Source organism: Echinops telfairi, unplaced genomic scaffold, assembly GCF_000313985.2.
Source record: "Echinops telfairi isolate 266 unplaced genomic scaffold, ASM31398v2 ScPeMD7_5868;HRSCAF=6743_1, whole genome shotgun sequence".
In the NCBI taxonomy this organism is placed as follows: Eukaryota; Metazoa; Chordata; class Mammalia; order Afrosoricida; family Tenrecidae; genus Echinops; species Echinops telfairi.
The window spans coordinates 8,157,308-8,171,658 of NW_022109768.1; the positions used below are offsets into that span (position 1 = coordinate 8,157,308).

At 37.7% G+C, this 14,351-nt stretch overlaps 1 protein-coding gene across 1 annotated transcript in view; it reads left to right on the top strand.

The window, feature by feature from the left end:
- Positions 1-14,351, top strand: part of IQCM (IQ motif containing M) — a 417,529-nt gene that overhangs the window by 88,443 nt on the left and 314,735 nt on the right. The window lies entirely within an intron of this gene.

Genomic DNA, 14,351 nt, shown 5'->3' on the forward strand with positions numbered 1-14,351 from the left:
CAAGGATGTTATTTTCAGGACTAAACCGTGCCTGGCCTAAGCCACAGTATTCTCCATTGCTTCATATGCACATGAAGGTTGGACATTAAATAAGGAAAATCATAGAAGAATCAATGCATTTGAAATGTGGTATTGGAGAAGAATATTGAAAGCACCATGGACTACTAAAAGGACAATCTGCTCTGAATTGGAAGAAGTAAGGCCAGAGTGGTCCTTAGAGGCAAAGATGGCGACTCCATCATACATACTTTCCACGTATTGTCAGAAGAGACCAGTCCCTGGAGAAGGACATGGTGTTTGGTAAAGTAGAAGAATGGTGAAAACTAGGAACCATTGTAAGGATGGTGCAGTGTTTCCTTCTACACGTGTTGGAGCTGACTTGATGGCACCACGGTTTACAGTGGAGATCAATTTCCCATTCTACAGTGCATACTTATTTTGTTTCATGTGATTGATTGCAGAACCTACAATGCAATTTCTCTCGTCCCCTCTCCATGTTATGTGTCCTGTTTCCATTCCTCTTCCTTTCCTGACCCTTCTGCACTTTGTCCTTGGGTCAATGTAGCCTTTTTGGTCTCAAATGATTGATCTTCTAATGTGTGTGTTCCTGCCTAGTGATACTATTCCCATATACACCTGTTTGTTGACTGACCATTGAGTCATGGGAGTGAGTTGTCTGGGGCACCACAGCATGCCCCAGGATGTAGTCTCAGGAGTTCCCCCAGCTTCTATCTGAGCAGCAAGCCTATGTGTGTGGTTGTATACATGTAATCTGGTACCGATGGATTTGGAAATAAAGGGGAAAATGTTGCAAACAGCAGGGAGACCAGTTATGGTTGTTCAAGGTGTGCCAACAAGTTACACTTTAAGCATTCAATAAGTCCTATGTGGCCAAAGTGCAGCAGGCAAAAGGGAACGTGGCAACAAAAGAAACCAGAGAGAAGCAAATTCCAATCATCACCAAAGGGATGCTGGGTGGCACAACCTTGAAATACTCATCTACTATGATTGTCGGATGGTGTTTCCTTCTGTTGTGCACAAGGTCGCTATGGGTCGGAACCAACTCCATGGCACCTAATGACACAGTTGGTGGTTCTAATCCAGAACCATACAGAAGAATTGTCTGGCAATCTGTTTCCACATAGCTCCCAGTTCGACTCTACATACGGAGAGTCACTATGAGTCATTAACAGACTCTGCGACAACTAGTTACCTTTTTGTGCATTATAATGGTGTGCCTCTTAGGTCCTCTTTAGTGCTTTGATTTTAGTATCATAGGAAACAATTCACAAATTTTACCTTTCATTCTGGGCGAGAAGAATTTGCTTGATCTTGATAGTGGAAGGAAAGCAAACAAAATTTGATCTTACACTTTGCTCCACTGTAAATAAACTGCTATGTGTTTCATATCAAATAATATAATGCGGACCTTTCCCTGGACTCCCGACACGAACACATGCTGCATATGAGAGAGGACAGGAGTCACTGGCATATTTGTAGCAGCTGCTTATCACTGAAAAATGCATTCATTTGCTTCATAGAGACAGGTCACTAAATAGGAACAAAGACATTTCAAATGTAACAATGTCTTAACATTACCTTACTTATTGGTTGACCAGTGGAAATTTTTCTTCTTTTTAAAATATAAAAATATCACAGTCATTTTTCTGTGGAGAATTTTCTTGAGTTATACCTGTAAAGGTGAGTATAATGCTAATTTAAGGAGATTTCTTCTTTGACAAGGACATGTAGATGTCTTCTGAGAAAGAGTTTTTATTCTCCTGGATTACAGATCTTTGGCGCTTGTGGAGGTGGGTGACTATCCAGGATGTTGCTCTGAGATGTTCTTTTGTCTTGAGCCATGAGAGAACCTGAGCCAGGATTTCCAAAAGGAGGAGTTAAATCAAACAGTGCTATAGATTACTCAGTAGAGCCCGCTTTGTCTTAGACATTATGCTTTTGTGAAGAGTTATCCATGAGCAGTCAGGTTTGAGATGCAGATACACAGAGATCAGACTATCGACTCACTGCCGTCAAGCCAATTATGAGCATTTTAAGTATTTTTCAGGTGAGTGCTGTATGAGATCCTTCCCGACCACAAAGTTTATCTTGTCAGTTATGTTCTGGCCTTTGTCCATGGTAATGTTGATAAGAGTATAAGAATCAATGAAAGTTCTTCGCTCTCTGGATCATTTGAGACTCCCTTCCCTAGTTGTTACCCTGGTTTTAAAATTGTATATTAAATAAAGTTCAATCAGTTTCTCTTATTCGCTCAATAAAGTTTTATTTTAACACATTTTTGCATTTCATTACCAATTGTGCTATTAGAACGCTGTGGGTATCCACATGAAATATTTTATTATATATTGAAAATGACAAATTAACTTTTATTGCGAAACCTTTGGCTCATTTCTTGTTTTTTTACACATCACATTTTCTTCTTTGCTCATTTTCTTTCTTATTTCAAAATATTTTAAGAGATATAATTATTTACTTACTCATGCTTTTCTGCCCTGATGAGCTGCATTTGATCAAATTAGATTATTTGATTTTAATTTTCTGAAATTTTCATGTAATTGGGCCCACAGTCAGTGAAGGAACCTAACTTTGTATGTTACTACAGGCAACAAATATTGCTACAGGTTATTGTAATATTGCTGCGACTATTAAGTTTTTAAAATAATTTTAGGGGGGCTCTTACAACTCATCACATTCCATACATCAATTGTATGACACTTATTTGTACATAGGTTGCCATCATCCTTTCCAAAACGTTTTCTTCTTGGGTCCCCTCCTTCCCCCACCCCCTACCTTTGTGAATCCATGATCAATTATATATTGTTATTATTTCGTATCTTACACTGTCCGTTGTCTCCCTTCACCTACATTTCTGTTATTCTTCCCTCTGGGGAGGTGGGGTACTAATATCCAGGCTTGTGCTGTGTTCCCCTTTCTCTGCCTTCCTTCTCCACGACCATTTCCCTATCCTTATGATATTGCTACTCCTACTACTGTTCCTGAGGTTTCTATTTGTCCTGAATCCTATGTTGAGAGCTCTTATCTATGCCAATGTGTGTTCTCCAGTCAAGCTGGATTTGTAAGGTAGAACTGGGTCATGGTAGTAGGGGGCAGGAAGCATGCAGGAGCTAGAGGAATGATGTGTGTTTCATTGGTGCTGTACTACACCTTGGTTGAATCATCCATTTCTTATAACCTTCTGTAAGGGGATATTCAATTGTCTACAGATGGGCTTTAGGCCTCCACTCCAAACCCCCTTGTTTGCATCATACATGGCAGCTGTTTGTTTTGGATCTTTTGATACCTGGTACCTGATCCCGTCACTAACCTCTTGATCAGAGGCTGGTGTGCTTCTTTCATTGTGGCTATTAATTTTGTGTTGATTTAAAGTTAATGGTTTTTAAAAAAATGATGATTAGGGAAAAGGATTATTGTCTCAAGTGCATTTATTAAAAATAATAGGACAAAAAGTTTTATCTTCAGTTACATACGTTAGACTGATGAGATTTATTAAAATGATAAATATAGATCTACTTAATCGATAAGTTTGCCTCATAAAGAACACCAGTAGATTCCATTTTCTCTAAATGTCTGACCTTCCCACGAGTCAAAATCACAACCAACCAATCTCTGATGGTTTCTTGAACTATTGTAACTTTTCTGGCAATTCCTCAATATAAGTCCCTAATATGCCATGAGAAAATTAACTTACAATTAGCTGGTCACATTTTGCCTAGGATTAGTTCCTTATTTTTCTACAACTTTACTTGTGTATCTTTTGTCCCTTTTGCTTGTCTTTCTGACCTCTTGTCTAACTCTTAGACCAGACAATTCCCAATTCATAAATTATAAGTTAAACAGATGAGTTTGTGCAAAATTTAAATGTTGTCTGTTTTCTTTCTTTTCTTTTCTTTTTTTTTGCATTGAGTGTTAGTGCAAATCATCATGACTCTTAAATTTAAATTTTCTACTCATTAAAATAATTTCATACTTTTTAGGCGGTTTCTGGTCATTTTAGGTAGAAATGAGACAATGTCAAGGATCCCAGGAAGGAAAATAAGATTTGGAAACTGACTGTGGTAGCAAATATACAATACTGCTTGATGTAATTGAGTTATGTAATGATATTATATATATATATTAACTTCCAATTAAAAATTAAAATAATTTCAAAATTTTTAAAATGTAGAAAAATATTGTAGGTTTTGGATTTAACACATGGTTTCAATGAACAATGATGGGACTTTGATTTTTGGATATTACAGATAGCACTTCAGCACTTATTTTGACTTTTTGTTTGTTAGTTCATTTTGCTCTTATTGCAAAATGCAATGATAATCAATATTACACCTCATTATCAACTTATGAATTTTAATTTTGAAATACCTTTCATTTCCTTTAAAATACTAACATTTTTATTCTAGTGCTGAATGGCATATTTATTTTGAAGGACACTCACATTCACATTCACATATATATGCATATATATGTATATATGCACTGCCATCTAGTTGATTCTGACTTATAGAGACCCTATAGAGCAGAGGAGAAATGCCTGAATGGGTTTTTGAGACTGTATATCCACACTTAAATACCCATATTGCCTTACAGAAGTATTAACTAGGCCCGAAGTTTATTTTTATTACTATCATTTATTTTAGACTAAATAGTCTTTTCTCCTGGGTAAACATGTCTACTACTATTCAGAGTAAAATGATACTTATTTCCATGACAAAGGAGGTACTCAATGAAAAATTGGTGTAATAATAAATGGGTTATTCAGTTTATTTATTTTCATATATTTTTGCGAAATTCTAACAGAAAACATTTTTGGTAAATCCAAGATTTGGATAATAATGTTACCTAAATTTATACATGCATCATTATCTAAATCCAATAGCAATACTACTCAAATTAAGGACTATTCATAAGGTCAATAAATATGATAATTATAAATTTGTATTTTTGGAACAATTTAGCTTATAGAGAAAAATCTTAGTCAATGCCCCCATTTCTTTTACAATAAAAGGCTTGAGTTTTAACCTTAGGAAGCCACTTTATAATCAGTCTTTATTATAATAGCTAAAAAACTTAACCAAATTCCCTCCATAATTCAGATCCCTAAGTCAGTTTAATTGTTTACAGTCAGCGTAGACAAGGGTGTTAGTTCTACAATTCCCGTGCATATGCATCCTTTTCTGCGGTAAAGGAGAAAGTGACTTTTATCAATACCTGGATGAAAGAAGGACAGTGTGACTGTAGATAGTTTAGAGAGTGAACACCATGTGTCTGCCCTGAGGAATCCCACCTCCACCCTCTACCTCCTGGGAAGCTAGGTATGCTTGTTCTGTAGTAAAGGAAGCATTAACCGAATTTCTTAAACAGTAATGAAAGAGAACAAAGTGTAAAAAGGCAGCCAAAACAGGCAAACATCTGTTACTGAGCATGTCTCAGTTGACTTCCGCTTAATGTTCTTAGGAATAAATTTATGAACTAGAGAAGGTTCAGCACTAATTAGCCTGTTTTCATCAAATAAAAGGCACCAGACATGGATATTGAATTTGAATAAAATCTTTAATAGCAATATAAGGAGACATGGGAAGTGCCTGCAGTCAGAGTTATAGCCACAGGCAATGGTTATTGTTGGGTTGATTCTGATTTGTTGTAGTTTGCTTTTTTAAATGATGTGGTGGGAGGTGGGGGGTAAGGGGTGGTTCTAAAACATCAAGTGTATTCATTAAACAATAAATGAATTTGGCATAAGGTTATATCTTCAGTTACATACTTTTAGACTGATGGAATTTGGAATACTAAATACAGATCCACTTGATGGAAAATTTGTAGGAGAAATGATAGCAGTAGTAATAGCTATAGTTAGTAAAAAATGTTCAGACTTTCAACTCTTTATTTAAAATCCCTATGGTTAGGCATGTGCAGACATTTGGAAGTTTCCTAAATTTTAATAAGGCAAGAAAATAAGTAGAACATCAGTAGCAACTTGTAATAAAAATATTTTGCAGTAAAGCATCAGTGTCCTCATTTAATGGGAGAACTAGGCCACCGTGTTAACTGTTCATTGGTAAGATGAGATTTTGCAATCAAAAGTGAATTAAGGTTTGCCTGCATATGTGCTTGTGTTAGTCTGGGTAGACTAGAAAAACAAATTTATAGACACTCATGTGTATAAGAGGGAGTTTTATATAAAGAGTAGTTATACATTAAGAAAGCATCTCAACCCAGTCCAGTCTAAGCACATAAGTCTGATTTTAGTCCATATGTCTGATACCAATCTATAAAGTCCTCTTCAGACTTATGAAACACATGCAATGACACCGAATGCAGGATAATCACAGACCAGTGGGTAGAAAGTCTTCGGGTCCAGCGGTGTTGTAAGCATCTCAGTGCTGGCAGGGGTCTCAATGTGGCTTCTCTGGCTTCAGAGGTCTGTTTGCATCAAGGTAGGGCCATGCGGCTTCTCCAGTTCAAGGCACTAGTGTAGTTCCATGTGTCTTGTCAGCTGCAGTGTCTCCCGGGAAGTGAATAGAGAGTCTCTCCCACCTCCCAGGAAGAAAAACCAGATTTCCCAGAATTCTCAGGAGAAGGCCATGCCCACACAGAGCCTCATTGACTATGACCTGATTGGCAGGCAAGACTCCACGCCTACACTCCTAATCCTCAAACTGACAAACGATTATATAACTACCACAGTGCTGTAAGTTGTTTTGTCTTTGTTTTCATTTCTTTTGTGTATTACTATCCCAGATAAGGAATTATAGACTTATAGTTGTAGTACTAGTAGTAGGCAAAAAGAGGATGAGGATGATAAAGACACATATTTTTACAAAATTATGTTTGATATAAATTATTAATTGTTGTCTTTGTTAGCTAATGCTGCTGTGACAAAAATTCCCCAAGTGGATGGCTTTAACAAAATAATTTTCTCATAATTTAGGAGGCTGGATGAGATAGTTAAGGTTTATTGTGCCAACCTGTTTTCTGATGATCGGACCAGGGTTCAGCTGCCTTAGCCAGTTCCCTGCCTCAGCTGGCAAGGCTCACTTTCTGTGAGACATCCTTGAGGAGAAGCCGCATGGCCCTACCCTGATGCAGCCCTGGGTGCTGGAGCAGTTGTGTGGAGACCCCTGCCAGCGCTGAGATGCTTACATGCTCACTGATTCGGCTTTCCTCCTGTAGTCAGTATCATTGCATGTGTTTTGTGAGATTGAAGAGGACTTTGTAGATTGGTGTTGGACACATGGCCTCATGTTGGACTTATGGGCGTGGACAGCACAGGGTTGGGATGCTTTCTGAATGTACACTTACCCTTCATATAAAGCTCTCTCTTGTACATATCTGAGTCTCTGTGGATTTGTTTCCTTAGCGTACCCAGACTAACGCACTGGAAGACTGCATTAGTTTGTAGTGTCAGATCTAGGGTAGGCTTTCTTTCTGTGTTGCCTTTGAGGAAAGTCTTTGACTCCTTTCAACACCTGTGGACCCAACGTTCCTTGTAGATCCCCGTGTATCTTGGGATCAATCTTTCCCTGGGTCTGAAGGTTTTAGACAGGGACCCCAGGTCCAAAGTACATTTTTTTTTCTTTATCGTAGTCAGGTGGTTCTAACTGCTTCTCTCTCTCCTTCTCTGATACAATAAAGGTGATGAAGGCCACACATGCTGGTATCTCTGAGTCCAGCAACATCCATCGGATATCAGCAATAATATCTGTTGTTCCACATCTTCTGAATCTGGCTTGCATTTTCAAAAGTTCACAATAGATGCACTGCTGTAATTGTTTCTGAGTTATCATCAGCAACATTTTACTTGCTTGTGAGCTTAATGATATTCTTTGTTGATTTTCAAATTCTCTTGTGATTATTTCCACAGTCTTTTCTTGGGAATGGATGGGGAGGTTTGGTCTCTTACAGTTGGTTGGCTACATAGCTCTTTCACAAAGTAGAAATCTAGAATATAGTAACATATAGTTTGAAATGTCTTCCCCACAGAAAAGTAAAAGAAATGATGGCTGAGAGGAATGTAAGATATAATGGTAACAGAGCTAAATACTGTTAAATACACAAAGTTGCACTAGCTCCCCCATCAGCGCTGTTCTATACTGTCTGGCAGGGTCATCATGAGTCACCATGGACTCAATGGCAGTGTGCGTGGTTTGCGTATTTGGTGAGTAGATGCATGAATAGACACACATGCTGAAAGAGTGTTGTAGGGAGAGTGGGAATATACTCTGAAACATACTTAGGTTTGAAAGAGTATATTTGTATAGGTGCCTCTGCTGACAATATATTGATAAATGAGGTAGAACTTACAGAGGCAAAGTTTGTGAAAACTTCTTGAAGACAATCAGACACCTTGAGGGGATGAGTCTCTGGGTCAGGGGGCACCAAATTCAGTCAGTGTAAAATAATCTACAAAGAAAATGTTCATATCCTGCTTTGGTGATTAGTAATTGAAGTGCTAAAATAGGAGTGGGGAACATCTGGTCTATGGGCCATATAAGACCTTCAGAATGATCAATACCGGCTAAGATCACCTGCCTCACTAAAGAAAAGCAGTTGTAACTATCACATTGTTGTTGTCAAATAGTAGTGAGTCTGCTGCCACCCTGTGTACAACAGAGAGGAACCCTATGGGTCCTGCACCATCCTCACAATCTTGTTATGAGTTCAAGCTCGTTATGGCAGCCCCTGGGTCCATTCTCCTTGCCTAGGGCCTTCCTCTTTTACACTGCTCCTCTTCTTTAGCAAGCCATCACATTAAGGGTGAGTTAATTAAATGTTTGACCAATATGGCCCATGAATTATAAATATCCAAATGGCTCTTGGCAGAAAAAGATTCCCCACCCTTGCCTTAAAAGCTTGTGAGCAGACCATCTAAGAAAAGATACAGCGATTTCTCTCTCTCTATCAGGAGGAAAGAAGAGTGATGAAAATCTAAAGCACACTGAAGCAATTGGTCCCAAGAGCCACATGACCAGCAGTCTCCATGACCCTGAGACCAGCAGTATTAGATGATGCCCAGCTACCGTGACCAACTTCTCTGAAAAGGATCACATTACAAGGTCCTGGATAGAGTGGGAGAAAAAAGAGTGGGAGAAGAATGTGGGCTCAAATGAAAATCATGAATAAGATCAGGCTTGCTGACCAGAGAGAGGCAAATGGAACCCTAAGGTCTTCATTGCCCCTCAGGTCTGGAAATGACTCCATGATTCACTATGCAGCTAAACCACTGGTTCTCAAACTTCCAAATGCCGCGACCCTTTAATACAGTTCCTCATGTGGTGGTGACCCGCCAACCATAAAATTATTTTTGTTGCTACTTCGTCACTGTAATTTTGCTATTGTTATGACTCGGCCACCCCCTGTGAGATGGTTGCTCGACCCCCAAAGGGGTCGCGACCCACAGTGTGAGAACCGCTGAGCTAAACAATAAAAGGAAACAAAACACTGATGAGGCATGCACACCTTAGACTAATAAACCAAATGAGATGAATTAAGGACAAAGTTCAAAAGGGTCAGAAAAGAAAGATAAATGGAAACTCAAAAAACGTAAGTTAGATGAACGAACTTACATTGAAGGTTTTGTAATGAGTTATATGAAACACAATGTGTATGAGTGGTTGAATGTAAAACTGATGACCTGCTCCATAAATCTTTACCCGCTACACAGAAGTCATTAAAAAAGAAAGAACAAGTCAGACCCAGTGCAAACACAATGAAAAGTACAGCAATGACAATATGATTAGGATGTTGGAAAACTCTGATTTAAGGATATTATATAATGTTTGCTATAATTATTTCTATATTAATAAAATAGAACAGTAAATTGTAATCTTTTTTAAGCCATACTGACTTCCTTACCTTTCCCTTCTCTCAAATCAGTACTATTCTCATTTTGCCTAGAAGCTTTCTTTGTAGTTTCTGTTTTCCTATTTCCTTACCTGTGACAATGATCTCATTAGACTGTACCTCTTCAGACTGTACAGCTAGTGTATAACAGTCAGTTAACTGTTGTTAGGTGCCTGGCCCAATGGCACCTAGCAACAACAAAAGCTCGCTTTCAGAGGTGTTGATTGAGGGTCTATAATGGAATGACAACTTTAATATTTTCTCTATTTATTATGCTGTTTCCATCAGTCACTTCGTGAGATTTTTGTTTCCTTTATATTGATTTGTAACCCATAAGGAAGTCTATGTGGTGTTTGATCTTTATCAGTTTGTGCTTCAAGTCCACTTTGCTTTCAGCAAGCAAAGTTATGACATCTGCATGTCCTAGGTTGTCCTCTGTCCTTCCTTCAATCCTGATGCTACATTCTTCAGATAGTTCTGTTTCTCTGACTATTTGCTTAGCATACACCTTTCCTAAGAAGACAAAAGGAATTCCAGGGCAAGACGTCTGAACTGAAGTCACACACTGCTGCCCCCTTTAAAAAACCAAGAGAAAATTGATGAGCAGGGAAGAATGGCAGCCCGAGAGCTTGGAGAATGGCTTTAAAGTGAAATGAAGCATAGTCCCTACCTTCTAAAGGTTGAGCTAAAAAGAGGGGGGGAAAGAAGGGGAAAGAAACTTACCCTTGGGTGAGGTGCTCAGTGCTTTCTGAGCCAGTTCCCAACCAAGCACTCTGTTTGGGGCCGCTCAGGGCACCAGCAAACAGGCCAGGGAGTTGACTTCCTTGGTGCCAGCCAACCAAGATTCTTATATCAAGTAAAACTTTCCCTCAATAATGAAGAAGAATTAAGGATATTTCCAGATATGGATTAGCTAAAGGAATTTATGAAAATGAAACGTGCATTACACAATCTACTAAAGGGAACACGTTGGACAGAGAATTAACAGTCATCAAACCTGAAAGCAACCTAGACAACACTACCTCGAAATCAGCACATTATGGAAATGCAAGAAGTACAAAGAATCAAATAAAAACACAACATAAAAACAAACAAAAAACCACTACAAAATGATACAACACCATCACACATAAATAGCGAAATTGAAAGTTAATAGATTAAATGCATCAAACAAGAGATAAAAGGTAGCAGACTGAATTAGAAAACAAGACCCATCGATATGCTGCATAAAGGAGACATGATTTAGACACAACGGCAAAATTAGACTAAAAATCAGAGGATGGAGAAAAATTATCAATCTATTGACAATTAAAAGATAAGGAGTAGCAATGATAAAATAGTTCAAGATAAAAACATGATGAGACAAAAAAAGTCTCTACATAGGCTTAAGGAAATAACAGAACAAGAGGATATATGAATAGTAAACATATGCACCCAATGAAAGACCCTCAAACTATGTTAACCAAACTCTTACAGAGTTGAAGAAATAGAAAAAGCAGCAATAATAGTAGGAGACTTCAATATGTCATTCTTGAGAAAAGACAGATCATCTGGAAAGAAACTAAATAAATATACAGAATAACTAAGACACACAATGAGCTAACTTGATTTCCTAGACAGACAGGACTCTCCAGCCAACAGCAATAGTGTTCATTCTTTTCCAGGGCAAAGAGAACATTCCGTAGAATAGGCCACATGTTAAGTCACCAAGCAAGCCTTAATGAGTATCAAAAACATTGAGCGATTATAACCTATTTTCTGAGAGCCTTTCTCTATAAAACTAGCAATAGCAATAGAACAATGATAACAACAACAAAAAAAAGAAAGACAGACAGAAATTCAAGGAGACCGAACAACTTACTACTTAAAAACTGGTGGAGTATTAGATGAAATTTGGGAGAAAAAAAATTCCTCAAAAACAATGATAACAAAAGCACAACAAACCAAAATCTGTTACATTAGCCGAAGCAGTTATTGCAGGGCAAGTTATAGTAATCAAAGCAAGAGTGAAAAAAGAATAAAACCAAGTTCAATTTTTAACATAGATTCTTCAAAACCTAGACGAAGAGAACAAAATAAACATTCAACAATTAGGAGAAAAGAAACCATAAAGATTAGAACAGAAATAATGAATCAGAAAAGAGAAAAACAAATAGAAAAATCAACAAGACAAATATTTCTCTTTTGAAAGGGTTAACAAAAATGACAAACCACTGAGGAACATAGCGAAATAAAAGAAAGAGAAGGTGCAAATATCTAGTATTAGAGATTAAAAGGCTGGAATCGATACATCCAAATGAAATAAAAAGAATCATAGCACAGTGTGGTGGGATCCAGTTGGTTCTCACCAGGTCGGCAGAACCAATAACTACTTTTTTAATGAGTTAGGCAAACCAGTTGTTAAAGTGGAGCTTTTAATCAGTTTCTCTAAGTTGGGTGGCAGGCAGCCCGATGTTAAAATCACAAATTTCTATTCCTTATGCATTTTTAATGTTCCTCTGCACAACATATTCTAACTGCCAGTAGTAATGTTCATTCGATCCATAGGTATAAAAAATAGATGGAACTCTGCTTGGAATACTTGTGTATTTATTTCATAAAACTTTATACTTTTGATGAAATACCACATTTTAGTCCTGCTGTGTTTGTTACTTCAGTAAATGAGCATGTAAGGTGACGCGAAAAAGTGCCAACCAACCACAGGGTGACACGCTGTCATTCACTTCAGCTTTGTGTTGCCCTAAATTCCCATGAGAATATTATGACTGATTATGAAATTCCAGAAAGTGTTCAATGAGCTAAAAATATTATCAGAACAATTACTGTAAGCTCGGCAGAAGTTGAAAGGGGTTTTACAAAGGTGAATCTCAGTAGAGAAGTTCCCTGTTTCTAATTTATCAAGCATAACAACCATTAGTCCATTAGCCTCTATGTGCAATAATGGGATTCTATTCCTACAATGAATATGTTAAGGATACATCACAAAGCTGATGATGCTGAGATAAAAGCAAGGAATATTAAAAGTGAAGATGCCAATTAAGAATATGGAAATATCTTAACAGTTATTATTTTTTTGGTCAGGCATTATTTAATATTTTTCACGTATATTAAAAACTCTTATAGCATAATCTCTTTCTTATAACATAATCTAATTTTATAAATTCTTTCTCATAACATGATCTAATTTTTGTCCAGTCTGGTTCAGATGCTAAGCTAGCAGCTTCTCCTGACACATGTAGCTGACTAGGGAAGATGAACCATTCGCAGGAACACTGCTGAAACTTAGTATTCCGTTCTCCTGCAATTTGGTACTCCAATTGGTATTCCATTAATTCTGGAACCTTGTTTTTGGCTAATGCTTTCAGTGTGGCTTGAACTCACCTTGAACTCAGACTGTATAAGTTCAAATCTCTGAGAAGTTCTGGGCTTCTGATCATAAGGTCATCAGTGGAAAACCACCAGCCACTCTGTTGGAGAAAGAGAAGGCTGGCTACACTCCTGCAAGGAGTTACAATTTCTGACAGTCACAGGGACAGTTCTACCCTGTCCTGCAGGGATGATACGAGTCAGAATTGACTTCGTGGCAGTGAGTTTGTACTTTTAGGAGCTTTAGTGGTTGGTACATAAATTTGAATATAATTTTATTCACTGGAATACCTTTTAGGAGTATAGATCTATCCTATCAGAACAGCATTGTCTGTCAAGATTGATATTTTTGACTAGTACACTCCATTCCACTTAAATTTGTGGTTCAAAGCATAGTAGATCATACGATTGTCTGATTTAAAATGGTCAATACTGGTCCATTTCTCATTATTTATGCATTTAATTTTTTATGACTTCCAATTTTCCTATATTTCATACATTTCACATTCCAATTATTAATGGATGCTTGAAGCTTGCAGCTGTTTCTTTCCCTTTATAGTCATGACCCATCAGTAAATGAAGCTCCCATGAATTTTACTCCATTTATGCCTTTATGGCCAACTCTCCTTTGAAATAACAACTTTTTTTCAGACGTATTTTGAGAGTTTTTTTAACTCGATGGACTCAACTTCAAGCACTGTACCAGACAATGTTATGATGCCATTTGTAAGATTTTCAATGACTACTTTTTCAGAAGTAGACTACCTTTGCTTTCATATGAGTCTATTATTTATCTGGAAATCCTGCTGAAACTTGTTCACCATGGATGACCCTGCCAGTATTGTGAATACTGGTGGTACAGTTTCTAGCATCAGAGCAGCACACAAGTCACCACTCTATGACAGACAAATGTAGTTAGGCTTGGTAGAAAGACTGTGTTGATCCCAGAATCACAAACCTGAGAGCATGACTCATATATGACAAAGACGTGACCACAAAGAGTGAGATCTGGAAACACAGGGAATCCAGGGCGGATGATCCCTACAGGACCAGTGGTGTGAGTGGCGATCCTGGGATGGTAAAGGGAGAGTGGGTTGGAAAGA